Consider the following 16,038-nt stretch of genomic DNA (forward strand, 5'->3'; position numbering starts at 1 on the left):
GAACTTAAATTGGTTTCTTTGAACTACTGCTAGGAAAGATCTTCATAGACAGGTAGTGTTAGAAAAAACTATAAACTATCTTAAATAACACAGTTGATAGCAGTCATCATAAGTTATTCACACTAAAATGTTACACTTTTGTGGTTCTTGATGAACATAAAACAAAATGAAAAGAAAATATTTGGAGACTAAGTAGGAAATATGTATAATTTTAAAAAAAACAAAGTAAATATACTTCTGAATTTCCAAATTTAATGTCCATATAAAATAATTTGCATTTAATTGTGTGTGAAAGGGCTATATGGTATGCAACACAGTTGACACAATTTTAAATACAAATAAAATGCCTTAAAAGAAAAATATAACCTTGTGATGTATGTGTTGGTCTAATGAGTTAAATGTTCAATGTCAAATTCAGCATTAAAATCCCCTAAGTATAGGTTTAAAGTTAATCATATTAAGACATCATAATTTTATAAATGTACCTACAGTAGCAACATTCTTCTATAAAACTGCGTAACAATTTTTACATTTTTATTTTCCATTCAATTATTAGTAATTTCAAGCATAACATTACCTTTGTTTGACAACTGTTAAGACATCATTGAAAGCTTCAGACAAACACAGAAATTTGGCTTTTGGTTTTAGTTTTATGAAAAGTTCTAAATTAACTAAACTGATTCCTGTTAGGACTTAGCAAATTCAGACACGTAACATAAACTTACCTTGTTTATCTTGAAAAAATCAAGAATCAGCGTTAAGTTGTTCTCAGGGCAGGACTGAGAGCCGAGCAGCTTTGACCTGGTTTGAGTAACTTGTGCTGTGTCTGGGTGGAATGTTGGAGGGAGCTCTCTGCGAAGTCTCCCCCTCTCTCTCTCTCTCTCTCTCTCTCTATCTCCCTCTCTCCCTCTCTCTCTCTCTCTCCCACCTCCCTTCCTCCTTCTCTCTCTCCTCCCTCCTCTCTCTTCCTTACACATACACACAGTATCATTAAATTGCTTCTGTCAAAGGGTTTTGTTTTTGTAGCTTATTTTAAGACCATGCAGTAAAAACATCACTCAGTAATCTATGTATCATCTCATATATTAGAAAACTGCTTATTAGTCACAATTTGAGAACTGCCACATAGTGACACAATTTTAAACAAACTACATAATGAAGCCATTTAAATAAAATGGGATAAGAAATATGTTGCTTACTTTATTAAATTGTATGTGGCTTCTCTAGTTATGCAAGAAATATCAGAGATGTAAAGCTGAGGGCTAACACGCTGTTTCCAGGGGAAACCTAAAACGGGCTTTCATGAGCAAGAGGAGGGGCCCCCAGTGACTTCTGGCACTTGAAACACAAGCATGATGCACGTGCACTGTGAAAATGATCACTTTCAGGGGGCCTGATTAAATTCACTGTTGTCAGCTGCTTTCCCAGCTCCGTCACACACACCCTCCTGCCTGGAGAACAGCACTCGGATAAGAGAAATACTAAGCACAGGAAAAGAAAAGGGCGCAGCTTTTGTTGAGCACTTTTCATGCACCAAGACCAATGCTCAGAGTTTTACACACATTTCCATTAACCCTCATCATATTTTAGGGGTATCGGTGTTGCTATATTTTACAAGTATAGGAACTGGAGCTCAAGAGTTAATAGCACTTACTCTGTGGTAAAACAGTCACCATCAGCAAACACAAGGCCCTCCCGAACAAAAGCAAATTCCAACTAAGACCCACGTCCTCTAAAACCTATGTACTTTCTGAGTTCTTCGAATGACAAACACTTTGCAGAGGGAAGAATGGCAGCAACAGAAACATTTACCACAACAATGGTATTTTCTGCCTCTCCTCCTTACTTCTAAAATGGCACTGAGGAGGGAGAGTTCAGCGTGGCTTCCCCCTCTTCTCTCCACCAGGGCTACATCAAGAGCGCAAAGTGGTAAGAGGCAGTAGTTAACTCTGTTAACTCGGGGCAATCCTGGTTGATGCCTGTTAATTAAGCACATTACTAAGACTGTCTCCTTTGTACTCTCAGAGATATTCCAGTACATTATATAGTGTATGTGTGTGTGTGTGTGTGTGTGTGTGTGTGTCTGTGTGTGTGTATGGAGTAGAGCAAGTTAAATACAAGTTAAAATTAAACTAAACCTGCCAAAGAACAGCTACAAGTGATATTTTGGAGTTCCATGTTGACTGTTACCAAAGCGAAATGACAAGGAATGGAAGCACATATAACTCAAAAGCTCTGCTGAGTAGACCTTGGAAAACAGTGTATACGCCTCTAGACCTTGAGGTGTTTATCTTGGTCTCTTGCATCTGGAGACATTTGTGCATTATGGATGCACCTTTGTTGGCACAACTGAAGAAGGCTAATTTAAGGCCGGAGTAACAAAAAAGAACAAGATAAAAACACTTTCAAATATAAAACGGCATACACAGTTTCATTACCAACATGCAGCCTTTCAAGCTGCTAATTTTATTTTTTGGGGTGTTGTCCTACTTGTGACACCTGGAATCCCACTATGAGAACAGTATCCCTTGAATAAGATGCAATCACCCTCAAAGGATAATATAAAGTCATCTGAACTTTGTTATCAACTTAATGAATCAGACTAGAGAATCTCTTTAATGTGTTCTACGTGATAGACAAAAATTAAGAGTGTATAGAAAACAAATGAATGGCTTTAGAAACAGATGGGCCCTCCATTACTGACAAGTCACTATGCATCAGAGAGTGCACGTGGAGGGGGCTGGACAGAGGGCAGCCGCCTCCGGGTGGAGCGCCCTGGACAGAGATGAAGCAGCAACAAGGGTCAAGTCCTGCCCGAGGGCTCCAATGTGAAATACAGGTCACAGAGAAAGGAGGCAAAAAAAGTCTTCACAAGCAAGTAATGCACATTTGGACAAACTAGGAAAAGGAGAAATAACCTCGCAGCTGCGTGTCTCTAACTGAGGCAGTGCAGTAGAGACCTCCACTTGTTGGGCGCCTTTGTTTAAAACCCAATCTGCACACTAAGGGGAGGCCCTGCGTCGAGGGCTACAGTCGCAGATGCTGTTGGTACCCTGCCCGTATCTCTTGGCACTCATGTCCGTTTGCAAGGATGGAGGCTCACCATAGGCACTTACAACTCTGCTGAGGCTCTTTCCAGCTGCTGTCGTCAGCTGGGCCCACAAGGAAAAGAGGCCTGAGGTGCCAGGAAGTTAAGGACCCTGGAAGCAGTTATCAGCCAATGACAAATGGGAGTTGTTGGATAAATGCTACAGTCTCTTCACTTTTAGGGGAAATACCTGTATACTGTCTCCCATAGGACCCCATGGGATTGAGTCCCAACAGCCCAGAGTACTGAGCTGTTAAACAACACACCTTCCACTGGCTTCCTTTCCCTGTCTCATTTCCCTACAATCCTGGCACACTGGTGCTTCTCCGGGATTACCTCTCAAATAAACAACTTGTTTACTTAAATCTTTGTCTCAGGGTCTGCTTTTAGGGACCAGTACGGCTACCAAAGAGAAGCTTACTCTATTGTACAAGTCTGAGAGCTATGTGGTTTAGTCGATATTTGGGAAGTGTGGAAAATTTTTCTCAGTCAATCGGTGAGTATTTTGTAAAGATTAGAACGACGTAAATTTTACTTGATGGAAAGTAGAGAAGACAAATTTTCCACAGACATGACGTGTAAAGTACACACAGAGTAGAGCCTCCTTCAAATACTCATTCTCTACTGAGTGAAAATTCCACATGACTGTCCAACATCACTATTTTTAAAGGTATAATTATATCTCCATCAACAAAGAAATGGACACCAGCGATGTGTTTCTTGTCATAATGTAGCGAACAGAGAGAGAGAGCTGTATCAGAAGAGGCTCTAGGGTGGGGCGAAGCTAAAGATAACATAAAACTATACAGAAACCAGAAGCCAGGCCACTGCCAATCTTAAGGCAGAAAACTACGGGGTCAACAATAGTTACCAGGCTTGACCAGGCAGAAGGAAATGTCTGGAATGCAGCAGTCATGGTCAGCTGACTGGACAAAGGACAACGTGTGCTCCTTGTAAGGGACAAAGGCACCCAGCGCTTCCACCATCAGGAAGAGCCCTGGAATGAATCGGAGCCCCCAAGACCAGGAGGCTGGGTGTGGTGGGGCTGCCTCCCCTCCCCCACAGCAACACAACTACTGAGTCAGAGCATCTTTCAGTTCAGCTAAGCAGGGCCTGGTGTGATTTCAGGAGGAAACTGCTAACTCCCCAATTATCCCCTCACCCAGTTTGTTGATTTCTGAAATGCCCACACTTAGGAAAACTATGTTCATTATACAATTAGAAATAAAATGCAAGCACCTGCTCAAAGAAACTGAGTATAAATGCATCTCTCAACCTAAAAAGCAACCAATCAGGTATGCTTTCTACTTTTCTTTTGTATGTCTTAAATAGTGCTTAATGAATAAGAGTCATTGTCAATGAAAAGGCATACATACCAGAATCCTTCTGAAGAGGAAAGGGTAGTTAATAACTTGTCTTTCTATTTACTCCAAATTCTCTTCATTCTAATTTCCTTGCATCTACTGTTTCCTTTCCCCCCTTCCCAGGCCCATGCTTTAAAATAAACAGGAAAAGCTTTAAATCTGCTAATCAGATCCGTGCACATATTCGTTCGCAAGTCCTCAATGGTATTCTACTGCAGTTAAAGTGAAAACAAGACCTCAGGCGCAGTCATAAGGCCGTACTGGACTTGGTCCCAGCTTGCTCTCAAGAATGTCCTTCCACTACTCTCTCCCTTTCTCCTTTGCATTCTTTTACCGCTTAAGATTAGTACCAGCTTTCGCATTCGAGGTCTTTGTCCATAATATGTCTTTTGCCTGAACTCTTCTTTCCCTGGCACTGCTCCCTTCTGCCTGGATCACTGCCTCAACCCTCAGGTCTTGGAGTAAACCTCACGGCCACCGGTCCGTGTGGGACTCTTCCAGGGCCCTGCACCTCTTCAGAACATTTAAGGTCCTTGACATGACCTTCCTGTGTCTTTTTGTTTCACTGTAAGACCCAAGAGGGCAAGGACCATGGCTACCCTGTTTATTCTTGTGTTTTCTGAGTCCAGCACAGTGCCTGGCACATATTAGATGCTTAAGAAGTGAGTGAGAACTTGATCACAGGTATCTGGCCCCAAATTCCATATTCCTTGTGTCACACTTCCCAGAACACAAGGAATTGGACAACTGAACTACTGGGAAAAAATAATATCAATAAAGATGAATAAAGACCTGGTTAGAAACCAAACTTTGAAGACATAATTTTGGTAAGTGTTTAATCTATTTATTTTTAATTTAGCCAACACAGAATGAAAGTTTTGAATAGGGCATTTTTTATCACATAGCTGTTTTGTTTGCTAGATAGGTATTTTAGACAATTGAGGATAAAACCAGTTTATGCTAAGTGGAATACATTTATACAGTTTGCCTTTTCAAAAGTCCGTATTTTGTGTCATAGTTTCCTCATTATATATAAGTGTATGCTTTTCTAATTTTATATTTGTCATTTTGGTTATTCATGTTCTTAAAGAAGGCATTCCATAAACTTCAGACCTTACAAAATAAAAATCTACCTGTAGTAAGTAGAATAATCACTCCCCAAAATGTTCATGTCCTAATGTCCAGAATCTATATGCTATGTTACAAGGCCAGGAGCGATTACGGTGGCAGATAGAACTGTTTGCTAACCAGCTGATTTGAAAATAAGATTATCTTGTATTATCTGGTGGGGGGGAGGCACAGTATAATCTCAAGGCTTCTTCCAAGAGGAAGAGAGAGAGACATAAATGTCAGGGTAAGAGTGATGTCATGTGAGAAAGCTACTGCTGGCTTTAAGGATGCAGGAGGGCTGGGAGCCAAGGAGTGAGTACAGAGGCTGGGAAGGCAGGACAGAGGTTCTCCCCTAGAGCCGCCAGAGGGCACCACCCTGCCAAAACCGTGATGTTTCGAACTTCTGAGCTCCAGAAATGTAAGGAAATACATTTCTGTTGTTTTGAGCCACTAAATTTGTGGCAATTTGTTAAAGCAACGATAAGAAACTAATACACCGATCCTACTAGAAGACTACTCAAAAAGTTGTTATTCTACAAAAAAAAGGCCTCCCTAAAATTTTCTTTTATTTGTGATTTATGATCCAAATCCTAAGAATAACTACAGATGATTTCCAAATGATTTTGAAAAAACTACCATTTTTAAAGAGGATTTCTAAGCCAGAAAATATAACCGACTATTAATACTACTATGCTCACACCTATAGGAAACAGCCATTTGTAATTAGAATCCATTTAGCCAACTATTTATTAAGTAGTTAAAGGAACTACAGACCAAATCAAAAGACATTATCTTTTCCCCAAATTTATAGTTTTACACACACACACACACACACACACACACACACACACACAAACACACACTCTTCCCCTTATTAAGACTATACAAGAACCTACATTTAGATCCTTACACTACCACTGATATGATTTTTGGTAAGTTGTTTATCTTAAGCTACCTTTATGTAAAATGAGCACTGTTAAGTTTTCTGGCAGGAACAGAAATTATTTACCTCAGGTACCCAGGGAAGGATCTGATACCTAACAGGCTGATAGCTATTATATTAATCACTTGGTATTTATAGAATTGTACATTGAATAACACTGCACTGCAGATCCTCTGGATCGTCTCACAAGTAAGGAATTTGACTAACAACGTTCCCATATATGCTTGAAATCAATTTCTAACAGTCTATTTTATAAGTAAGACTACTTTATAAGTAAGATAAAGACCATTTTATAAGTAAGATATGTTTCATAAGACTGTTTCGTAACTAAGATAAAGACACAGAGCTCTGGTTAGACGCTAGCTTACAAAACACAACAGTACTTAACCCGGCAGAAATGGGAACTTCAAAGCATTAACATGATTATTGAAAATTTGACAACACAATTTAAATGCTAGGAAAGCTAGATGCTACTAATTGCTGTTAAGGTTTCATCTTAATAGTGATGGGAGAGGACATGAAGGAAGGTAGCTCGGTGAGTAAGAGCTAAATCCTCTTCCCAGGGATTTGGAATGGCTATAAACTTTGAGTTAGGAAGGCAAACAAAACTGACTTGTAAATTGTTCTGCTTTAGCCCAGCCACTCCAAGTAACGCAAATGCACCTATGTGATAAAATTTATGCAACTTGTGTTAAAATTCTATAAAAAACTATTGCACATTAAAAATCTCTTATATAGGCCCTGGCCAGTTGGCTCAGCAGTAGAGCGTCGGCCTGGTGTGCGGGGGACCCGGGTTCGATTCCCGGCCAGGGCACATAGGAGAAGCGCCCATTTGCTTCTCCTCCCCCTCTCCTTCCTCTCTGTCTCTCTCTTCCCCTCCCGCAGACAAGGCTCCATTGGAGCAAAGATGGCCCGGGCGCTGGGGATGGCTCCTTGGCCTCTGCCCCAGGCACTAGAGTGGCTCTGGTCGCGGCAGAGCGACGCCCCGGAGGGGCAGAGCATCGCCCCCTGGTGGGCAGAGCGTCGCCCCCTGGTGGGTGTGCCAGGTGGATCCTGGTCAGGCGCATGCGGGAGTCTGTCTGACTGTCTCTCCCCGTTTCCAGCTTCAGAAAAATACAAAAAAAAAAAAATCTCTTATATAAAGGTTGACATAAAAGGATACAGGATGCTTCCAGAAGGTAAAACAAAATATTTTATATGTTGGGTCATTTTCATTATTTTTAACAACATTTTTTCAGATACATGCTCATGGGAAAAAATTACTTTAACACACAATAATATGTATTTGAAACACAACTTTGAGAAGTACTTTGCCTTTCTGAGTTATGAGCATTATTTGTTTCACATGACCCTTGAAGAAAAATTCTTGCACAACTGGACAGGCAACCTTTGCTATTTTTACACATTAATTAAAGTAAATGCATGTCAAAAACAATAGTGAATTAATTTCTTGTCCTAGAGAGGTATTGGTGACTGCATGGACACTAAATTCTAATTTAATAAGCTCTGCTATCTATGCTACTGCCTGAAATGTTCACTGTGAAGAACTGCTGGTGAAGATGTGCCTCACTGGCCCTGTGCTATTTGGGAAAGAAGGTACATTGCTTTCTAATATGCAACTTGAGCCCTGGCCAGGTAATTCAGTCATTAACTATCAACCTGAGAGTACCAGAAGTCACAGGTTTGACCCCCGGTCAGGGCACATATGAGAAGTAATCCAGTACACACTAACTGGAACAAAGAGTTGATGCTTCTCTCTTTCTCCTCCTCCTCCTCCTCCTCCTCCTCCTCCTCCTCCTCCTCCTCCTCCTCCTCCTCCTCCTCCTCTTCCTTCTTCTTCTCTCTCTCTCTCTCTCTCAAATCAAAAGAAAACTAATATGAAACTTTAAGTGGAGATGAAGCTCAGGGGACACAAATGAATGGGTGGTAGGAAGGACCCTTATGTGGCTTCTTAGATGACTTAGTTGGCAGACTAGGTTATAGATGTCTCATTGGCTCTCATATAAATGGCTGGGGCTCCGTTATGCACGCTGAGGGCGTTAGCATGTTGTTTGAAAATCTATTCAAGGATTTAGGTAGCACAGAGGTAGTTAGCTGGAGCCTGATATACCAGAAGATCAGAGTCCCTCAACTTCAACATCCTTTCCCTGCTTCTCATTATCACAATGAGAAAGCGTTTTCCCTTCTCTGCTTCTGATCTTCTCCCTCCTGCCTTCTCAAGGACCAAGCTCTATTAATTACATTTTCTCCAGATCTTTCTACATTAAAACCTTCCTTTCATTAAAATGTAACTATTTTAAAACCTAGCCTCTTCCCTGAAAAACTTAGAGGGCTCCCACCTGTATTCATACCTCAGAGAACTATGTTTGCATGATTTTTTTTTTATATGTCCCTACATAATCTCTAGGTAAGTTTAATATTTTGCAAACAAGAATTTCTCTTGATTTATCAAAGCAGCATGTGCTAAACAGAAATTTTGGAATCTCAGCTGCCACTTCTGAATATTTCTTCCAGTTTCTCAAACAAACTGACAGCTTTACTTCACACTAGCAAATGAGTCAGTGAAACGTTTCTGAGTTCAGGGTCCTCACCCCAGAACTGTAAGGATCTCTCCCTCACTTTCATTACTTTACCTCGCCTATTAGACACAGTCTTTAATGATATCGTGTTGAATTATATTGTATGATGCCCGTTTTTTAATGATCAGTATTAGCACTATTTTGTTCTTCTATTCTTCACTAACTTCTATGAAGGGCAAAAGAGAAGAACATATTCATATAATTACACAAATACAGAGATTGTTGTGGCCACCCTGCTGAAAGGGAACTGTTTCCTGACAGGCAATGGCTGCGGCGTAGGGCAGTCGACAATCGGTGCGTGAAAGTTCAGGCTTCACTAAAGTGAACCAACAGAGAGGAGCATCACCCTTAAATAGAAAGTATTTAAGGTAATGATTTGTTTTCTTGATTTCTCAATCTCTGTAAGAAATCAGAGACTATACATATATTTTGAGTTTAGAAAAAAAAATTAAAAAACTAAATACCTTTACCTAATTGTTACTTACCAATTTTAGAAAAGTGAGATTATAATTGATAAGTTTATTAAGCACATTTAATTATAAGTTCAAAGAAATATTGAATATTGAAAAACATATTATAATGTATATAACACATTATATATAATGTATGTTATATATTATAAAATATGTGTCATATATATATACACACACATATAAAACTTCAGTAAAAAGGTTTAGATTAAAGTAATTGTGTAAAATAACTTACAGAACCATAAACCCTAGAACAGGGGTCAGGAACCTGAGAGAGCCATGAACGCCACATATTTTAAAATGTAATTCCATGAGAGCCATAATATATGTTTAACACTAAATACAAGTAAATGTGTGCATTTTATGTAAGACCAACACTTTTAAAGTACAATAAGTTTCTGAATTCTTTTTAATAACGTTGTTATGCTGTTGCTAACCAATGATGAATAGAGTACTTCTTACCATTAACACGACTTCTGGTGCTGCATGGTTTTGCTGATGGCTTTGTAGACTGGTTGATACGTGGTGAGGTTAAGCTTCATGCAGGCGTTGAGGCTTCCATCCATTAAATGTGATCGTAGGTTGGTCTTAATGTTCTTTAGATGTGAGAAAGACTGCTCACATGCATACGTAGAGCCAAACATTGTCGGTACAGCAATACTCACACGCTGCAGTGTGTGGTATGTGATGGGAAGTGCGTTCCAAGTTTTGACAATCAGCTGGTCTGTGGGTTGAAGTTTTTTCATTTCTCCCCACTTGTGTTTGCTCGCCAACTCTGCTTGCTGCCCTGCAAGTCTTTCCAAATCTTCATTCAGTGACTTGAACTTATTCACCCACATGTCTGAGGCCTTCGGGTCAGCAGCTTATAGCTCAAAATCTCTGACGGAGACACCAGGGATGTAACTCAGTTTGGCGCTGTCCACTGCACACTCGTGTGAATGGGTGATGAACTTAAAATGTCGAGTGCGCTCATGAAATTCTTCAAAGCGCACTTTGAATGACTGCAGGAGATTAGATGTGAAGCCCGCTAGCTGCTGGAGATCAAGATGTTGAGCAGGGTCACTTGCTGTGTATGCATCTTTAAACTCTCCCAGTTTTTCAAAGTGTAGTAAATGACCTGTTTCAATCTCGGTGATGAAGAGTTCCAGCTTGTTTTCAAATGCAAACACTGCTTGTTGAAGGGATAAGACTGTATTTCCAACGCCTTGCATTTTCACATTGAGCTGGTTCAAATGTCCAGTCATGTCCACGAGATAGTAGAACTTCAGGAGCCACTCAGTGTTAGCTAACTCAGGATGCTCAATGTTTTTCATTTCAAGAAAAGTCCGGATTTGAGCACCTTACTTCTTGACAACCAACACACATTGCTGTGCAGAAGCAGACCAAGATAATCATTCCCAACTTCATCTAGCAGTATTTTAAACTGGCGATCATTTAAAACTCAGGCAACAATAAAATTGACCACCTGAATGACCAGCGACATCACCTCACCAAGCTGCTCGCCACACATCTGAGCACAAAGCGCCTCCTGATGTAGGATGCAGTGAAAACTTAGGATGAGTCTCTTTTCACGTTCACGAAGAAGCGCTATGAATCCTCTTTTTTTCCCCCACCATGCACGGAGCACCATCAGTTCACACCGAGATAAGTTTATCCATCACTAGATGGAACTTTAGTGAACTCAGTGAAAGACTTGAATAAATCCTCCCCTCTTGTTGTCTCTTTCATAGGCAAAACAGCAAGACTTTCTTCACGTAGTGTGTCACTGACAGCATACCTTATAATCTCGCTGAACTGGGATAAATGGCTTACCTCTGTTGACTCATCCGAAGCGAGAGAAAATAATGGTGCTGCATTTATGTCCTTCACTTGTGTTGCCTCAATTTGATTTGCCATTATGATGGTATGATCGTGAACAATTCTTGCCAACAGAAGCATGTCTTTTATTCATTTGATTATCTTGTCTTTATTCAAAAAGTTGTCAAAAAGTTCACTGGCAACATCAAGCATGAATGTTTTGGCATACTCCCCATCTGTGAATGGCTTTCTGTTTCTCACAATTGCTAAAACACCAGCAAAGCTAGCTGAATTCCAGTCACCTTGTTGGGTCCAAACACAAAATTGCTACTGACTAGCTTGCACTCTGCACAGTAGCTCTTGACATGCTTTCTTCCTGCTGTCTCCCGCTGGATACTTCAATGCAAATGTAGTATGGTGTGTGTCGAAGTGCCGCTCTATATTTGACTGTTTCACTGATGCAACTTTATCATTGCATATTAGACACACTGCAGAACCTGCTCTCCACAAAGGCAAACTCCTCTGTCCATTCCTGCTGAAAAGTATGATACTCATCTTTTTTTCTTTTAGCCATCTTCTTCATCAAAAGGTTTTCTGCAATTAGCTAGCTGACTACTTGATTAAAAGGAGGGAAGTTTACTTCCTGACCTCACAATGACCCATGTATGTTATGCATTATCCAATAAAGATTTAGTGTTGTCCCAGAGAACAGCTGTGATTGGCTCCAGCCACCCGCAACCATGAACATGAGCGGTAGAAAATGGATGGATTGTAATACATGAGAATGTTTTATATTTTTAACGTTATTTTTTTATTATTAAAGATTTGTCTGTGAGCCAGATGCAGCCATCAAAAGAGCCACATCTGGCTCGCGAGCCATAGCTTCCCAACCCCTGCCCTAGAATTTGGAAGTATTAGAGACCCTGTGTAATCCAATCCTATCATCTTGCTGCTGAGAAAACTCAGGTTTAAAAGATGAGATTAATTGCGGAAGGTCACACAGGTAGCTTCTGCAAGAGGTAAGCCCTAAAACCAGGGCCCGTTGACTCTCAGTACAGTACGTATTCTAATATAAATAAACATACATACTTACAGAATAAACCCATAGACTGTTGTTCATACTTAAAATATTCTACCCACAAAGTATTTGTATTCCAGGTAGGGGCTGGTGTAGTTCTCCTAGGATGTGCCCCATTTAGCAGCAAAGCTGATTCTTCATCTGAGTAGAAGGGTCGCTGCTTTGCTGGCTTCCCTCAGGTTGCTCTGAAAACCTCTGCTAGTGAACCCGCAGTTTTTTTGTTTGTTTGTTTTTGTTTTTTTACAGGGACAGAGAGAGAGTCAGAGAGAGTGATAGATAGGGACAGACAGACAGGAACGGAGAGAGATAGGAAGCATCAATCATCAGTTTTTCGTTGCAACACTTTTGTTCATTGATTGCTTTCTCATATGTGCCTTGACCACGGGCCTTCAGCAGACCGAGTAACCCCTTGCTCGAGCCAGCGACCTTGGGTCCAAGCAGGTGAGCTTTTTTTTTTTTTTGCTCAAGCCAGATGAGCCTGCGCTCAAGCTGGCAACCTCAGGGTCTCGAACCTATGTTCTTCCACATCTCTGTCTGGTGCTCTATCCACTGAGCCACCACCTGGTCAGGCTGAAGCCGCAGTTTTGAACATCTGGCCTTGAGATCTGGCTTATTTTCCTGGGGGAATTACACAGTGTTTTAGAGGACTTTTGGAGATCAAGGATAAACACGGAATTTAGAGAATGATTTTTTACGCTGACTGGCAGATTCTGGAGAATTTTATAGTAAAATAAACATGAGTATATAGGTGACAGGCTAAGGTCCCATGAATTTTTAAGATAAAACTCAAGATCTGAAAGAATCCTACTCCTTTGGATGCTGCTTCAGGCTGTGCCCTGGGTCCTGGAGATATGCGCTACATTCTTTGCCATTAGAGGTATTTCGGTGGGAGAGTTTGAGAAATACAGACCATTTCATTATCTATTCCAGTAGCACATTCCTAAATTCCAGAAAGCAAATAATGGAATTTTAAATCTCCTTGGAATTTAGTAATTTGTAGTTAAAGTATTTCTTAAGTCATGCATTCCCTGGATAGGAAAAATTATATTCTGAACATATCACTAAGGTAGCGGGTCAGCACTGAAATACACATATCTTAGAGACCAATATGCCAAGTCATGGAATATAGAGTGCTAACCTCAATATACTGGGCTGGGCTTACCTTCCAGTTTATGCGGAAGAATTATGTTAATGGTGATAGCCAATCTCCTCTATGTGTGTTGAGACTTATCTATGCCAAAGAAGTATCTATCTCTGTATATCAACCTAATTTTCTGAGAATCAGCACCTGGAATCATTATGTATATAAAAAGAATGTCAAACATCTGTTTTATCAGCAAATTTGAGATTATATTCATTATGACTCACCTTGTGGGAGAAATATATGAAAATGGCTATATATGATATTATGAGTACAGAACTGGGGACATAAGAAAACTATAAACAGAGAGCCCAAAGTTCATTTAACCATAGCAATTAACTGGCAAACCATCGGTGGAAGACATATATATTTATTAAAGTGTCATGCAGTGTAAGAGGTGGGAACATTCAATGTCTCTCGATCTGGTAGTCTGCAACCTGAGACCACAACTGCTGAACAATTGATCACTGTGAAAAATTACTTGCTTATTATAATGGTGTTTTTAGTCGTATTCATGCACACATTAGAGGAATAACAGAATCAGGCTCTTGCATGTAAAGAAAAAAGAAATAATCAAGGGACAAGAATTTTAAGAATTTAAAAAATCTTGTCAAGGTCAAATAAATTATAATATCATTGTTTTCTGGGTTAGTTTTCCTTTAGGTACTCAGAATTTGAATACATATATTCTCTTGTTTTCAGAAGTCAAGGTTTAATTGTAATATCTACATCAAGTCAATGCTCTATAAAAAAACAATTTTTAAAAATGGACATGTTAAACTGTAATAAAGAAGTCATATGTAAATTTTATAGATATCATCAAATCAATCACAGATTGACTAGAAAATAATCTTATTTTTCTCTCCCCCAATATTAGTGTCTTGTCAGAAACTATAAAGTGATACATACTATTGTTTAAAAAATTGAAATAGAACTTAACTAAGCATGTAAAGGAAAAGTGTTCATTCTTCTTTCCATGTTGTACTGTCTATCTTAGGAATTGAGTGGTAGCAATTCGGGTGCACAGGCGCAATACTAAATAGTTTCCCTCCCCTCTTTGGCTATATAGGTTTTTGAATTTTCCTTAGATGTTTAATATTTGAACATACTACTGAGCACAAAAATAAGAAACTAGGAAAGAAAATGAAGGCCAATACTGGTAGCTGAGCTCTGTGTACAAAGGAGCAGCAGTGAAGGTCGCAGGCGGTGTGGATTTCCTGCTGGGCACTAGCTGTGTAATAAACCCCCTAAAAGGTCTAAGGAATTAAAGAGGTTGCCAAGTACACTGCACGTGGTTACAAGGTTTATGAGTGTACTATGCTGTTGCCCAAAACCAAATACATCTCGCAAAAGCTTTATTTTAATTAGAAAAAGTACTGGGAACAGTAAGAAATAAACTCCCTGTAGTTAAGACAGTCAATAGATTCTTAGGACTCTCCCACTCTTAAGAACTAGTCATAGGATGTAGAAAAATCTAAGAAACAAAGTGTAAATAATGTCAATGTTGGATTGCATAACACATTTTTCTTTTTTGTGAAAGTGTCACAAGTGCTATGTAGTCACTGCAGTTATTTTAACTACAGCAAATACTTAAGAGTTAAATTAAAAATTAGTTTAAAGCTAGTAATAAATTTAACAATATAGAGTTCTACCTTAAGAGCTGGCACCAGAATCTTCCTTAGTGAAAAAGTTACCTCCTCTGCCAGGCAGAAGAACTTAACGGCTAAGACAGGGGTCCCCAAACTACGGCCCGCGGGCCACATGCGGCCCCCTGAGGCCATTCATCTGGCCCCCCGCTGCACTTCCGGAAGGGGCACCTCTTTCATTGGTGGTCAGTGAGAGGAGCATATTGACCATCTCATTAGCCAAAAGCAGGTCCATAGTTCCCATTGAAATACTGGTCAGTTTGTTGATTTAAATTTACTAGTTCTTTATTTTAAATATTGTATTTGTTACCATTTTGGTTTTTTACTTTAAAATAAGATATGTGCAGTGTGCACAGGGATTTTTTTATAGTTTTTTTTATAGTCCGGCCCTCCAATGGTCTGAGGGACAGTGAACTGGCCCCCTGTGTAAAAAGTTTGGGGACCCCTGGGCTAAGAGAACCGACTACAGTCATACAGCCTGGCCTCAAACCTGAGCTGGGCCTGTCTCCACTGAACCTCTGTATGAGATTCTTTACAGGTAAACAAGAAAAATGATGAGAGAACATATCTCACAGGCTGGTTTTATAGATTAAATTAATATTGCTAAAGCAACTTGAAAGAGTGATATATAAATGCACCTGTTGGTTATTTATAGATAGTGACAGAATGTAGGAGAAATTAACTGAGGACCAGAGATGAGAGAAGAGAGAAAGAGAGAGAGGAAAAAAAGGCACAATACGGTGTGCAAGCGGTAGGACCACTTCCCAAACACTGCCTTTCCTCCAACTCCCTGCTCCCAATAAACTTCTTACCAAAGTCTAT

At 39.9% G+C, this 16,038-nt stretch overlaps 1 protein-coding gene across 40 annotated transcripts in view; it reads right to left on the reverse strand.

Moving 5' to 3' along the window:
* Positions 1 to 16,038, reverse strand: part of RIMS1 (regulating synaptic membrane exocytosis 1) — a 469,012-nt gene that overhangs the window by 32,040 nt on the left and 420,934 nt on the right. The window contains exon 1 of one of the 40 annotated variants that reach the window (XM_066359072.1): positions 726 to 858. The exons of the other annotated variants lie outside the window; for them this stretch is intronic. The gene's annotated coding sequence lies outside the window, so the exon portion shown is untranslated. Of the gene's footprint in view, positions 1 to 725; positions 859 to 16,038 lie in introns of those variants that run through there. 40 annotated transcript variants of the gene reach the window in all.

This window comes from Saccopteryx leptura, chromosome 1, assembly GCF_036850995.1.
Source record: "Saccopteryx leptura isolate mSacLep1 chromosome 1, mSacLep1_pri_phased_curated, whole genome shotgun sequence".
NCBI classification, from domain to species: domain Eukaryota; kingdom Metazoa; phylum Chordata; class Mammalia; order Chiroptera; family Emballonuridae; genus Saccopteryx; species Saccopteryx leptura.